This window comes from Megalops cyprinoides, chromosome 18, assembly GCF_013368585.1.
Source record: "Megalops cyprinoides isolate fMegCyp1 chromosome 18, fMegCyp1.pri, whole genome shotgun sequence".
Taxonomy (NCBI): Eukaryota; Metazoa; Chordata; class Actinopteri; order Elopiformes; family Megalopidae; genus Megalops; species Megalops cyprinoides.
The window spans coordinates 19,364,314-19,378,112 of NC_050600.1; the positions used below are offsets into that span (position 1 = coordinate 19,364,314).

Consider the following 13,799-nt stretch of genomic DNA (forward strand, 5'->3'; position numbering starts at 1 on the left):
TTATTCTATCGCACAGAGTGTACTTGCTCATTATTATCACGTTCAGGATATTGCGTTTGGCTCAGTATGTACAGTATATGCCTGTATCAAAGGGGCACAGTCATAGTGTTTTACCATAGGGGTTAAGGTTGTATCAGGGGGACGAAGGTCTATGATCGGTGACTGAACCTGTTGTTAAACTCTGATCTTAAACAATGCTGCAGAAAGCATGCTCAAACGAAAGGACAATGTTGAAATGACACGAGGTATGGGATATCTCCAGATGGTTTCATATTTGAATCATTTATACCACTACTGGCAAACATATATTCTTTCTGCTTCTTTATTTTGCATTCAATGGAGAATTTTCCTAAATTTTCAAAAAGACTTATGAAAATATTTTTCTAATTTTCCAATATTCACAGTGAAAAAAAATCTACATATTAAAAGTGTAATATTAGAATTTTCAGGCAAATGCCATGACTTTAATGCTGAATGACAGGTGACTCTGAGCTACAATCAGCAGCACAATCGAGACCATGCCTGAGAGGTGTGTCAAATGAGAAACAAATGAATGGATTCTGCAAAACATTATCCAAAAACTGCATTCAGTGACAGCCATGCTTTACACAGCTAAGGACCTAGAGCTATACAACATACACAGACATATATACTCAATCAAGCGTGAGGGAAATAAGAGAATGCTAAATGCTAAAAAGCAGATGAACAAAAAAGAAGCTTGTTGGCCATAGGCTCAGATCAGAAAGATCAGAAAGATGCTATGCACAATTAATGTGCCTGATCTGGACAGGAAATGTTGAGAAAATGCTGTGAAATGCAAAAAATTGTACTTTGTGTCAAATATTTGGCATGGCTATAGGGACTGTTTGCCATGAAAAGCAGTTTGCACACACCTACAATCCCTCCCCGATGAATCTGCCAAACATGGAGATCTGTGAGCATTGTGAGAACTTAAGTACACATGCAAAAAACACAACTGGTGTTAATACTGGTCATGGCCTTGGTCCTTGCTCAACAGACAGCATGCTGTGCACATCTGGGGACTATGACCAGTACGTGCACCAGAGAGTGACTGAAGCTGAAATGCTCTCATGAGTTATTATGAGGGGGATGAGCCAAAGAAACAAAGAAAGAATGAAAGAAGAAATGAAAGAAATAGCTAAAACAATAAGCATTCATTAATTCTGCCTTAAAAGCTGTATAAAAATAAATGTATACTCTATCCGAAGATCTACCTTTCCAGATGATAGGAGGATCTGGGTGCCTTCATATCCTTACATCTGCTCCACCCCCACACTCCAGCGGGGCTCCTGTCACCCTCAGGCATCCCTGTACCAGGCCTGGGGTCACACAAGCCCTGCTGGGGGGGCCTCCCCCAGGCTCTGGTGCCCCGGTCAATAATTCAGCAGGGGCTGGCCCATCTCTCATCCAGCACACGAAAGGCCCCATGGGTAACCACCGCCACCGCCACCAACACTCTCTCCTCCCACACCGAGTTCACAGAACATTCAGCTTGGCAGAGAGGGAAAAAAAGTGACAAGGGACCCATGATCCTGTGCTTCAAAAAAAATTTTAGGAACAGCACATGTGGGAATTGAAGCCTCTGTTCTTCCTAACTAGAGCGTACAAATTCATCCAAATTCAACAAGTCTGACATTGTTTAGATTACTGGCGACATGGCACTTAATTCGTTTCAGAAACTGCAAAACTGGTGATGCCATGGCAATTAAAAAACAACAAACACTTGCTTAAACTTGTTACACAATAAAGATGAGGGGCAACAGCAGTTGGAGTGAACGCCCACCTTGGTTTTATTCGTCTCAACTCAAATCCCAGAACAGCGGAGACAAAATGATTTCCATTTGTCTCCCATGTAACCTCTGTCTGAGGTAATACTACCTCTACTGCTGTAATCAGGTATTAAACTGATGTCTATGACGACGCAAACTTGGAAACCGCTCTCTAATTCCTCGCAGCTGGCTGCCTCGATTCAGTTGTAAAGAACCGCGGAAGAGTGTCTTTTTTTTTCTCCCCGGTGAATTTAAGCTGCTGTGAGACTGGATCCAGCTGTTTAAAAACTGGTCTCCATTGCAAATCCTTACGTTCTCCCTGGGGAAGGAAAACACACTTCAGGAACAAACGCCACACGACGAGAGCTCTGGCATCAGCTCTGGTTTTGATTAGGGATTATCTGAAGCAACAATGAGCAAATTGCTCTGTCGTTATCATTGATTTTGGCACACCAGGAGTCAGGCAGACATGAGTGGTGTTCAATCAAAGGGAAAAGTCTGCGTTGAAATAATGCAATATAAACATTTACTGTCTTAAGTGAGTCGGGGGAGCCTTTTCAAGGCTGAGTGTCTGTTTCGGCTCACTCTTTATTTGACCGCAACAATGATGTATTATCTTAATTTTTTTTTTTTTTTTACTGTATACTGTGAAGCTCAAACTGAATGGCAGAAAACACGACTCACCTTCATTATTGATAAAAGAGAGACCATTTATGGATTCATAACATCCAGCTTCCATACTGTTCCTAAACACTACACTGAACAACACACTTTATTTTTATATACTCTCAAGCCTGTTGTTTCACTTGTGGGAACCATTAATATACCACCCAGTGCACTCACAAATATAAAGAAACAAACAACCACCAAGACAAGTTTAAGAGAAGAAGCCACCTCGGACACTGCAAAAGAAACTGCAAAAGCCCCCATAATGAATTCTTGTTTGTTGGAAGTGTGCAGTGAGACATGCTACAAACCACAAGCTTTTTCAGGAAAATCAGTTTATGTTATTATGGGGATAAGCAAAAAACTGTACCAGCAAATACACTCTAACTGCCATTTCTGTTAAATGTGTTCATACAGAATCCACATGTGCAGGTCATATCAGAACTGACGATCTCATGGTAATCAATATGAAAAAATGTATATATTTTTACAAAATCAAAAATACTATGATTAACTGTTAAAGTAGTAAAATAGCAATGCCCGCTACTAAAATTGATCTGCTGCTACTACTGAGGGAAACCTCTGCTAATTCTATATAATGCTAGTAACAGTACTACTATTATTAATACAACTGCTACTTATACTGTTTCTACTACAGGGTACTACTTCTACTCAGTAATGCTATTACTATGATTATGATTTTACTTCCTGCTTATACAGAAATACTACTGAAAACAGAACAAAATAACTACTTTATAACCCTGATGACCAAGGAAAAATAGCATTTTATTGTTTTTATTTATTGTATCCATCTTCTTTCGTAATGGAAAACACAGTCCTTCTGAACAGGTGGCAGGGCAGCAGCAACTGTACAGAGAAATGGAAAGTGATGAAGTAGTATTTCTGACATGCATTTCAGGGGTAGAAAACATATAGTCTCGGTTTCTCTAGGTCCACTACCCAATCAGGCAATGATCTACCACAGTCACAAAAGCCTAGTCTGTGGCTCTTTGTTGGGTGTTTTTGAAAATATCGAAAAAGTATGTTCCACGTTTGATTAACATCATTATGAATTAAAACCTGTAAGTTGTCTTATGCATTCTAACTTGAGATCTAACTTGCCTACTGTCTTGAGGTCTTCTCATAGTACTTCTCCAATCTCATAGCAATCTGTGAGGAGGTCACTTTTGTTACAGTTCCTCCGACTTGCTGAAAGTGTTATTGAGTTCAGCTATTTTCTTCAATCTGTGGAGGAGCCTCTAGTTTCTCCCCATATTGGATTACTGTATTCCCTTGTTCCGATGCTGCTTGGTCCTTCTCATTCCTTTCCGGTGACTGTTTGAAGATGCTCAAATTATCTGCATACTGAATGAGCTTTACCAATGGTACTGTCCTAGTCTCTCATGCAGTCAATATCAGTCGACGTTTTTCCCAGCATGGTAGGAGACTTCTTCTGTTTTCTCAATTTGTGCTGTACAACATTGACTGGTCAAGCAACACTGAGGTTATTTTCCCACTATCTCTTTAGATCTGTTCAAGTCTGGCTGTCACCGCTTATACCTCGTCTTCTGTTTGAAATTGTGACACTACTTGACCTACTGGTCTAACAAACTTGAACAAGGCTATTGTGGCATTTTCTCACACCAAGTGGCACTAGCAAATTCATAGTCTAATAATTCCAAAGCCTGCAGCTGATCTTAAACTGTGAAAACTGTTTTTAACAGCTTCCAGACGTGATATGAACTGGCTGAATCCTTACACCCAGTGATCATTACTCTGTTACAAAATGTGAAATGTGAAAAATTAAGGCTCATAAGATATTCCATGGTCAGATCAGGTCTACAATAGAACGCTGTATCATGAGGACGTTGTATCATCTCAGTGATACAACACAGCAACACCTCATCTACACACGACATTTCAATAGTTGCTCATAACAGTAATGTATCTGAACCAGTGAGATAAGTCAGCATGACATGTTTTGTTCTTCCTGAAAATATATTCTGCTACAGCCTACACAATAATGGAACCATCTTCTGTGCTGTCCACATACAAGCACACAGAGATGCGTAGATATGAGCTTGCACACAGACCCACACACACACACACAGAGGCATAAGCATGCACACAGGCACACGTGAAAACACACGTGTGTGCACAATCACATGCGGTCACACACATGTACACACCCACACACACAGAAGCATAGCCGTGCACACATGCAGACATGTGAAAACACAAGTGTGTGCACACTTTTGCGCACACACACACGCACACACGCGCACACACACACACACACACACAAACACACTAACCCAAAAAGTGTTGCCACATGAGCAGCTGTGAGTATGGGTCAAGGGAGGCCCCTCAGCAACAGCTCTTACAGTTACAGAGCCACAGTGAATTTGTGTGAGCAGAGGTTATTTCTGACAGCTATTGTTTCCAAAATTTGCGAGGGAAACAGTTTGTTTTTCCACGGGATGCAAAAAGTGGTGAGAAAGCAGGAAGATGAGACGCACGGCCATCCAAAACAGAACTGCTGCACTCGGCAAGAGTTTCCATTTCCTGTCGCCACTCACAGACAGCTTTGGGGCGCGTGGGACGGGGAATGGGTTAAACGTCTCCCTCGCTTTCCCTCTCGTTCAACTCTTTTGCTTGAACACTTGTCTCTTTCTCCTCTGTTCGATCCCTCCCTCCCCCTGCACCCCCCCCTTCCCCCCACCCCTCCTCTCTGCAGTGCAGTGGAGTCGGTGCACATCCTGGCTGCTCCCCGAGCCGGCCCTGTCAGTCAGCTGTCACTCAGCGCAGCGCCAGGCGGACCTATGCCGCTCCACCGGCGGGGCAGGAGCCGAGCGGCCTGTCAATCACCCGGCTCGCGCGCGTCCCCTCCTCCTCAGCCCGGGGAGGGGCGCGTGCACGCTGGGACACCTCGGCAGCCCCGCCTCCCCTGTCTGTTCCACTGTCCCAGGGGTGGAAGTGGTGCTGGTCCCTGAAAAGATGGATCACATGCCTGGGAGACGATCACTTGATCATGGATCGTGGATCACTTGATTGCATAACACGGTTCGTGGCAGTACACATGCTTCACACTGTCAATCACTACCTTGTGTTACTTTTGCTTTAGTGCCAGCTTTACACCTCCTTGGCATCTAACTAAACAGGGTTGGTAGGCAGTCCTGTGGCAGTGGTCCCACAAGGTGTTTACAGGAGTTCCCAACAGGCAGTGATTAGAGGGCCTCCTTTACTTCATAATGCATGGAGGTAAGCTGTCAATCACTGACCCATATTAACGAGGCAATGCATAATTCTCATGATAGTCCGACTCATTTTGATTAGCTCATGCGGGCTCGATCCACCTAGTAAGATGTTCCACGGAGTCTGGTCATGTTTCTTGGTCACCATTTAGGGCAAACGGTTCTCAGCTCAGTCAGCTGACTGGGGTGGCTAACTCATATCACCTTAGTGCCCTCCACCCTAACCAGGTCATCATACCGGCAGCACAGTGGCAGGCGGTATTATCCTGTTACGCCTCCAAAATGTTCTGTCTAATCCCAGCCAAGGCTTTCGATTGGTTGTGAAAATCAGATCAAAAAGCACTGCTCAGTGCGGGTACGTGCTTTTAAAGGCGACGGGTAATGATTTTCAGCTGACATTCTGGTTAAAATAAACTGTCCTTTTTCAAGTTAAAATTGCCTGCGTACAGGTGCATGGTGCTTCTACAGTGCCCTGTAGCAGTCTGTCCATCACATTACACATAACAGCGCACAACCGGTGGAGTCTTCTCTTTTCTTTATCTATCAAAAAGACTCTAATTTCTCCTATCCCGTCACTGTTAAGCACCATAAAATGGATCTTATACTTCAAGACAGCAGGGTTTTTGTTCCCCTGCACTTGTAGAGTAGATTCTTCTGCATTTAATTTAAACAGATGTCTGTTACTTAAACCATAACTTAAAATTCTTTAGTAAGATGATGCATGTAAATATGGAAAAGGAGTTCAACTCATAACTCCAAGTCTGGCTGAGCACATTTGCATCGTGGCTATTTTCTGGTTCATATTTATTTGAACGGAGAGTGATGGTGGCCAAACCACTCTTAAGCATCAAGACTGCAGTTGCATCATCGTCTTCAAAAACCACAGTGCATACCAGTTTACTGTGGTCACTTCCAGATGCGCACTTTTTTGTGCATACTGGGAACAACGTTAAGAGCTGTAATTTCTTCTACGAAAGTAAACAACACCTTAGCACATTAGTTACCATTGAACAGTGAAGTAATAACATGCTACTTCAGAGTAAAGTATCACTTACAAATCATCATTGAGTTGATTACGGTCTGAAAAACTATAGTCCCATCATGTCAATAATGCATTGTATTATATATACAAATGAACACAAAAGATTCCTGCCCTGATACAATGTATGCGTTTGAATGAATGAGATCACACAGGTGAGTGACACAGGGCTGAACAGTCTAACGCATTAACTGTTCTCCTCTGTATTTCTTAACAATGGATGGAATGTATTCTTGTTTATATACACACATGGAGCTGCAGCTTCAATCCTCTGCTCAGAGAACCAGAGGAAATAAATATTCCTCTACACACAGAGAGAGAGAGAGAGAGAGAGAGGGTGAGACAGAGAGAAAGGGAGTGAGGGCAAGAGAGAACGAGAGAGAGGGGAGGTAGAGGGAGCGAGACAGAGGGAGAGGGTGAGAGCGAGCGAGCAGATGAGGACAGAGACAGATGATGGGGGATGGGAGCATGGAAGGAGAATAAAAACATGTTCCAGCTTAGGAGTAAAACTACTCCATGGGTGTTAGTCTACGTTCCATTAAAGCCTGTTCATTTTAGTGACAGCTGATCCTGACGACAAATTTGAATCACACCTTGATCATAGCTTTCACCCACTAGGTGTGCTTAAAGCCGCTGCAATTAATTTTTTTTTGTTACAAAAGCTATTATCATGTAGACAGAGCAAAAATCAACAAGGCATCTGAATATGTCCTAATACAAGCAATTGCTGTTATAGGTATACAGCAGTTGGCTTGTCAACAACACAGTGTACATTTTACACATTAACAGCACAAGCTGATTCCCGTTTCATACCAGCACATAAGCCAAAACCAAAGACGGGTGTCAAGGTGTGCTTTTAAAAACCCTCTCTGATTTCAGAAAAGTGCATTTAAAGAATCTTCCCAACACATTTAAGGGCTGTTACTGCTGTAAGGGTTTAGCACACAGGTCCATTTTTTGAGTGCAATGAGGCTGAGGCCTTCCGCTGTCTAAGGCGAGTGTCGTTCGGGGTTACTCCAGCCAGCGGGGAGGAGAGACAGTCGGCCCGAAAAGGAGCGGCTCACCAATCCACTTCCCGCCAGAGCACCGCTGACAGCTCTCGCCCAGGCAAATCCCTACTTGACTTAGTCAGCGGTCCTGTTACCATGGTGAGACGCACGATGGAAAGGAGCTCCGTGTTGCTGATGCCTCCCGTACCTGATAATCAGACCTGCGCCGCTTCACTTCGGGGACTGGCCTTCGCCACGCAAGCCCATACGAGGCATCAGGTCATAAACGCTGGAAAGCAACATAGGGGTGCCAGTGACCGCCTACTTTTTGACCAATCATTTAGAACCCTTGTCTTTACTCTGACAATTTACTTCACCTGTTTTGGTTTGCCGTGCCGTGCCGTGCCGTATTGAGAAATTAACTGGCAAAATAATCTGCACCAGTTGGCCGCTGGCTGCCTTTCCCTTAATTGTATCTCGTGATGCTGTTCCTCTTCTTCAGATTTACAGAAAGTTGGCAGCAGTGTGGCTTAGAGGTAAGGAGCAGGACTGGCAACCGAAGGGTTGCTGGTTCAATTCCCCGATGTGGCACTGCTGTTGTACCCTTGGGCAGGGTACTTAATCCACAATTGCCTCAGTAAATATCCTGCTGTATAGACGGATAAAACTGTAACCTACGTAAATCCGTCTGGTTAAGAGCATCTGCCAAATGTCAATAATGTAATGTAAAGTAGGTGCAGGATTTGGTCAGGCCCACTGCGATGAATTCGAAAAGGAGGAGCTTTCCCCTTTGCCCTCCAGGCCCACAGCGGGGGGACGCTCACGGTGTGAGGAAATCTGGGCGTAACTCCGCCGTTTAAACACTGCTGGAAATGCAGAGATGTTGTAGTTACGCTTCACCCTCAAATCTCATGCGAAATGTAATTACGGGGTGACTTACATCTTTATGTTAAAAGTGCTGTCTTTGTAACGATTCAATTGGTTTAATTAAACGGAACTCAACTGTCACATTTAAATTCTAATTTGAAGTGAGGAAGGAACGCTGCTACTACTCGAGACACAATTAACAGAATGGGAATTACCTGCCAAAGGGTATGGATTATCCCCCTAATTGGAAAGCTCTTTAATCATGCAAAAAAGAAAAAAAAAAACAATAAAACAAAAACAAAAATGGTGAGAGCGATGATCACTCTAAAGGCAAGATTTCTGCATCCTCTACTGTACCCTCATAGTCTGCTGCTGATAGGTACATCTGGCATTTTCCAGGTGCATCACTGAACATACAGTAAATCTCTATACTTAACTGCTTTCTATTCTGAGCACAGAACTGTGGCATTTAAAAAGGGGAGCAAATAAGATAATCCATTTGTTCAGATTTTGGCGAACCGACAGCGACGGTCACACTGGAGGCAAGTTAAGAGAACGCCCTGACTAATCTCAGCACGTTTCACCGGTTGGCCGTTCAGATGGAGGGCCGCGCGCACACCGCCGCACCGCGCGGCCGTGTTAATCAGACCGTTTCATCCCGTTCTGGAAAGCAAATTAGGTAAAAGCAGGCAGATTAACGTAAAGCACACAGTGTGCACTGTCCTGCCCGCTTAGGTTTCTCCGCAATCACTCATTTGAGAGGGATTAAATTTGCTTTTATGCCCGGGATTAGGGACATTTCACTGTCTGACCACAACAGAGGACCGTCCGTCTTAGGGACAGGTGGTGCTGTTCTCCTCGCTGAGAACTTCACCGCCGCTAAAAATAAACAAATCTGAATATTGTGGAGGTGAATTATTGCACAGGATGAATAGTTGGACCACACCTCTGCCATTGTTGTCAGACATATCCGTATGCACTGATTATTTTGAAAATGAGCAGTTTCCTCCCTTTCTAACGAGTGCTTTGTTTTTGTGCTATAACATCAGTCATAGTGAAAGCAGCCCTTCATAGGTCTGCAGGAAATAAAAGAATTATTCACAAAATGAAACTGGACGAAGCTTAACCCCACGAAGTCTACACCCACTGAAGGGACTATAAATCTTTTCAAAGCAACTGTGTTATGCCCACAAAGTGAACTGTAGTTCAGCCTGGCCGATGTGGTTACTTGACACACTGTGCAACCCAAAAGCTGTATATACACAGTGCAAGGCTGCATTGGCAAAGCCTTTTAGGGGTCAACACAAAAAACCACAATATGATCATGGTCAGAGTGACAAATGAACTATAAGATATGTCTAAAGACACGTTTATGGCATCTCAATAGTAACAATATTTTGTTATAGTTGATTCTGTCATTTCAAACCTGATTTACAATGTGTGTTCCTCACTATGATTTGCATGTGGAGGGCAAGTATTATCTCATTGCTCAAATAACAGTTTACAGTTTGTTTGTATAAGTTTTTTGTTTTGCTTTGGTTGGTTTTGCTCACCAATTAAGTGCTATACGAGACTGACATGTAATACCAAAGGAAACAAGCAGCTGTTTTTAACTGACAATTAACATCAACAGGGGAGAATTAATTGACACTGTAATGGGCACACATATGCTGCCAACAACAAAATGAAGAAAAACAAATACCCCAGATGCTTGCAGGGCCTGTTGCTAAAAGAATATCCATACCCATTTGAAAAATGGCTACTCTTGGCATACCCTGATGTTTATTATGCTGGAGGAAAAATATTTTGTGAATCTGCTCCTGTATATTCAAGCCCTACTTTGGTATTACAATATTTATGTTATACAGTTTGCATGATTTACTCCTCGTAGGACTGCTGACCTCTCAGGCATGCAACAAAGCAGTGATACATTTGGAGAATAGGAAATCAAGTCTCAATCTCCAACTGAGATTTGTAATGATATGAAATATAGTTCTATTTATGAAAAGATGCAGACTATATTGTATTGATTGACAATACTTTATTTCACTGCTTGTTGTTTAACTTGGAGGAGGTTTTTTACATTCCTAGTTACATTTGGTTTTCATTCCTTATTTTGTCACGGCTTACTGACAATGGGAATACTGCATCATGGGAATGCATGTATCTGACAAAGACTTGTTAGAGACTTAAAAATTCAAGACCAAAAGCTTGGTTAAGAATGTGTGACACTCCTTTGAAAGGCCCCGTTCCCCCCTTTGTGAAAGGCAATTTTCACCAGCGAGGCTGATATCTTAATTCGTCCTGCCCTCACCTATGCGTGTCTTCCCGCGCGATGACATAACCGCGGAATCCGAGATGTGACAAGCGGCCTGACCCTAATCACAGCAGATCAGCAGATACCGCCGCGGCGACGGGGCGAAGCTCTCAGCCACTCTGGCGGAGATGGCGTATAACGAACGCTAATCTCTCGCGGGAGTGCCGCAGACCTCGGAGTGAAGGACGCGGGAAGACGAGACGGGGCCTCGCTGTTTTACATCAGCCCCCGTGGCTGACGGAACACGGACACCTGCCAGATGGGTCGGGGGTAACAAAGCGCCCTGTCTTATCTAGCAACGTTACAACCGCTCCGCCTTCAGATTCCACTGTGGGCCTGTCAGCTGCCATGCAATGTATCTGAGATAAAACAACAAGCCCAGGCCGCTTATAAAGTACAAATCAATTAGATTCACATTTTATTCTGAGTGGTTCAAGTGCACTCTGTTAAAGTACACTGTTACAATAGGACTCTCCTCTGTGAGATTCATGGAGAGTGCCCATCTGTGGGTTACATACACTGAAAACTAGACTGCGTCAGGCCTCACTGCTGCTGTCGGCCACATCTCTCCCCCCCCGTTTATGTAGAGTTACTCCTACAACCCTGCACTCAAAGTGTGGGAGAAGCAAGAAACCTGAGGAAAAGCTTTGATTCTTGCTACTTACAGTGCTTGCAACTAAGCACCACCCACAGTCACAACGGCTGGACCAGGATCAATAGGCAAACTGCATCACAGAGGGGGGCTGATGGGAAGTGAAGTCCACAGCTTACGGCGAACGCTAACCACTATTGTGCTATAGGCTCACATTCATTCCTGGGTTTTCATTTTAGTCATGAATTGAGCGGGGGGGGGGGGGGGGGGTGAATGGGCCTAAAAGTATGCAGCAGTTTGGAATTTTCTGCTGAGTGTGAGTCATTGTAAAGCTGAATTTCTCTCTCCAAGGAAAAAAGGGTACTTTCAAAAAACTGACAGGTCGGACTTCTCCGCATCCTCCCATGCTAACAAACTGAGTCATGGCAAGTATGACTACCTTCTGCTGTACTGCAGCCGCTTACCTTTCTGCCACACATTCCAGAAGAACTCACAAAGTGAATACACATTTCCATAGCCAGGGTATATATATGTACAATAAAATGATGTCATAAATGTTCCCTCGCAACACACGGTTACGCCGCTGATGGACCACTTCAAGAAACCGAGACATCTCCGGCGTGGCAGCTCGAAATATATTAGCGGTACAAAGCGAGGTGGCGGAAAGGTGGTGGAAATGAGCTCATTTGGAATTCAGTGTCAGACGTTTCGCACGCTTGAGCCGAGGTTTGTACCGAGATGATGGGAGCGATTTGAATATGGAGGCCGCGCTCCTGGCTTTGGCCAGCAGGATGCACGTTCCGCATGGCTGGGGGAGGGCAGCGGGGCCCTGCCAAATACAGCCCATGACGTTTCAATCATCGGATGAAGGCGAGGCGTGAAAAAAAAAAACCTCCCGTCACTGAAAAACCTGCCCTGACGTGCGATCGAGAGATTTAAAAAACCTGCAAAAAGGTGCACCCTGACTTGAATTTTTAATTTTTTGATATTATTTAGTAATTTATCCTTTATTTTGCCAGACAACTCCACTGAGATTTAAAATCTAATTTACAGATTAGAGATGACCTACTGGGTCACAAACTACCGAACTACTTCCATCATTTTGCCTGGCTTCATTGTTCACGTCCGCTCTGTCTTCACTGACATCATATTTGCTGCCTTGGCACGGAAAAATATTACACAATTTAGAAAATGGTAATTGTTTCACTTCTCATTTAAATCTGAAGAAAGCCTAATAATAAAGCTAATTACTATCAGATCATTTGTAGCAACTGACTGTGCCACTGTTGTTCTGCGTATGCACGGTTTGTTAGGGAACACGAAGGAGTGGTGTGAAATGTGACACCAGTCCAAGGAAAGAGAGGTAAAACCTAAGGCTACGAAACTTCAATTAGCAATGTGTCAACGTTTCCTTGATCTGGAGGTTGTTTTCTCCTAGAACACAAGCAACCCTAGTTTCCAGTAACAGGACCCCCAGTTCCTTTGATGAATAGATGTCAACATCCAGTTCATCCAGGCTTACGTCAGATGCCCATGCGGTATTTTTTCACAAGAAATGTATCACAATAAGAGGATGAGGGGTAGAGGAAAAATACCAGCCAGAATTCGGAGTGTGCTGCATTGAAAACAGATTTTTTTTTTTTCCTACTGACAGTTGCTAGACCATGATGAATTCAGCCTGTTGTGTTTGCCTCATCTAGGCTTGGCCGAGCTTGGAAAGGGGGCCTTTTTATCAAGCCACACAAAAACGCTCCCAACAATCCGAAAGCGGCGTAATCTGAGCGCGGAGCCGCGCACACGCCCCGCGGCGGTTTGATCCCTTTTGCCCTCTCCATTCTGAGACGTAATCACCTTGGCAAAATCTACAGCGCGTGTGAAAAAAAAACAGAAAAGGGGAAGAAAAAAAAAAGGGGCAGATATGGTGTACTGGTAGCGCCACGGCTCCGGCGTGAGCAGAAAGCATGAAGAGCCTATCCTGTTAGGAGCCGGGCTGCCAAACGGCTGGCGCTCCAGCAGATCTGGCAGTGCCGCTCGTAAGGGCAGAAAAGGAAAACAAAAATACACATATGTACATACAAGGATGGAGAAAAACCAGCACTCCGCTTGATGAGGATAGCGCCATCCTTTGAGAACCTCTTAATCCCTCTGTGCCTCCCCTCTCTCAGGAGAATTACACACATCTGATCCCTTTTCTTGTAGTATCTTGTAGTAATTTGAGTATTTGCAGAAGGTCAGATTCAAACCTGCAACCTTCTAGTTACAACATACATTTTTATTTATGTTCT

The 13,799-nt window shown here is 43.9% G+C and overlaps 1 protein-coding gene across 7 annotated transcripts in view; it reads right to left on the reverse strand.

Annotated features, from left to right (window-relative positions):
- Positions 1 to 13,799, reverse strand: part of LOC118793453 (LIM domain-binding protein 2) — a 76,067-nt gene that overhangs the window by 43,856 nt on the left and 18,412 nt on the right. The gene's annotated exons all lie outside the window — the stretch shown is intronic.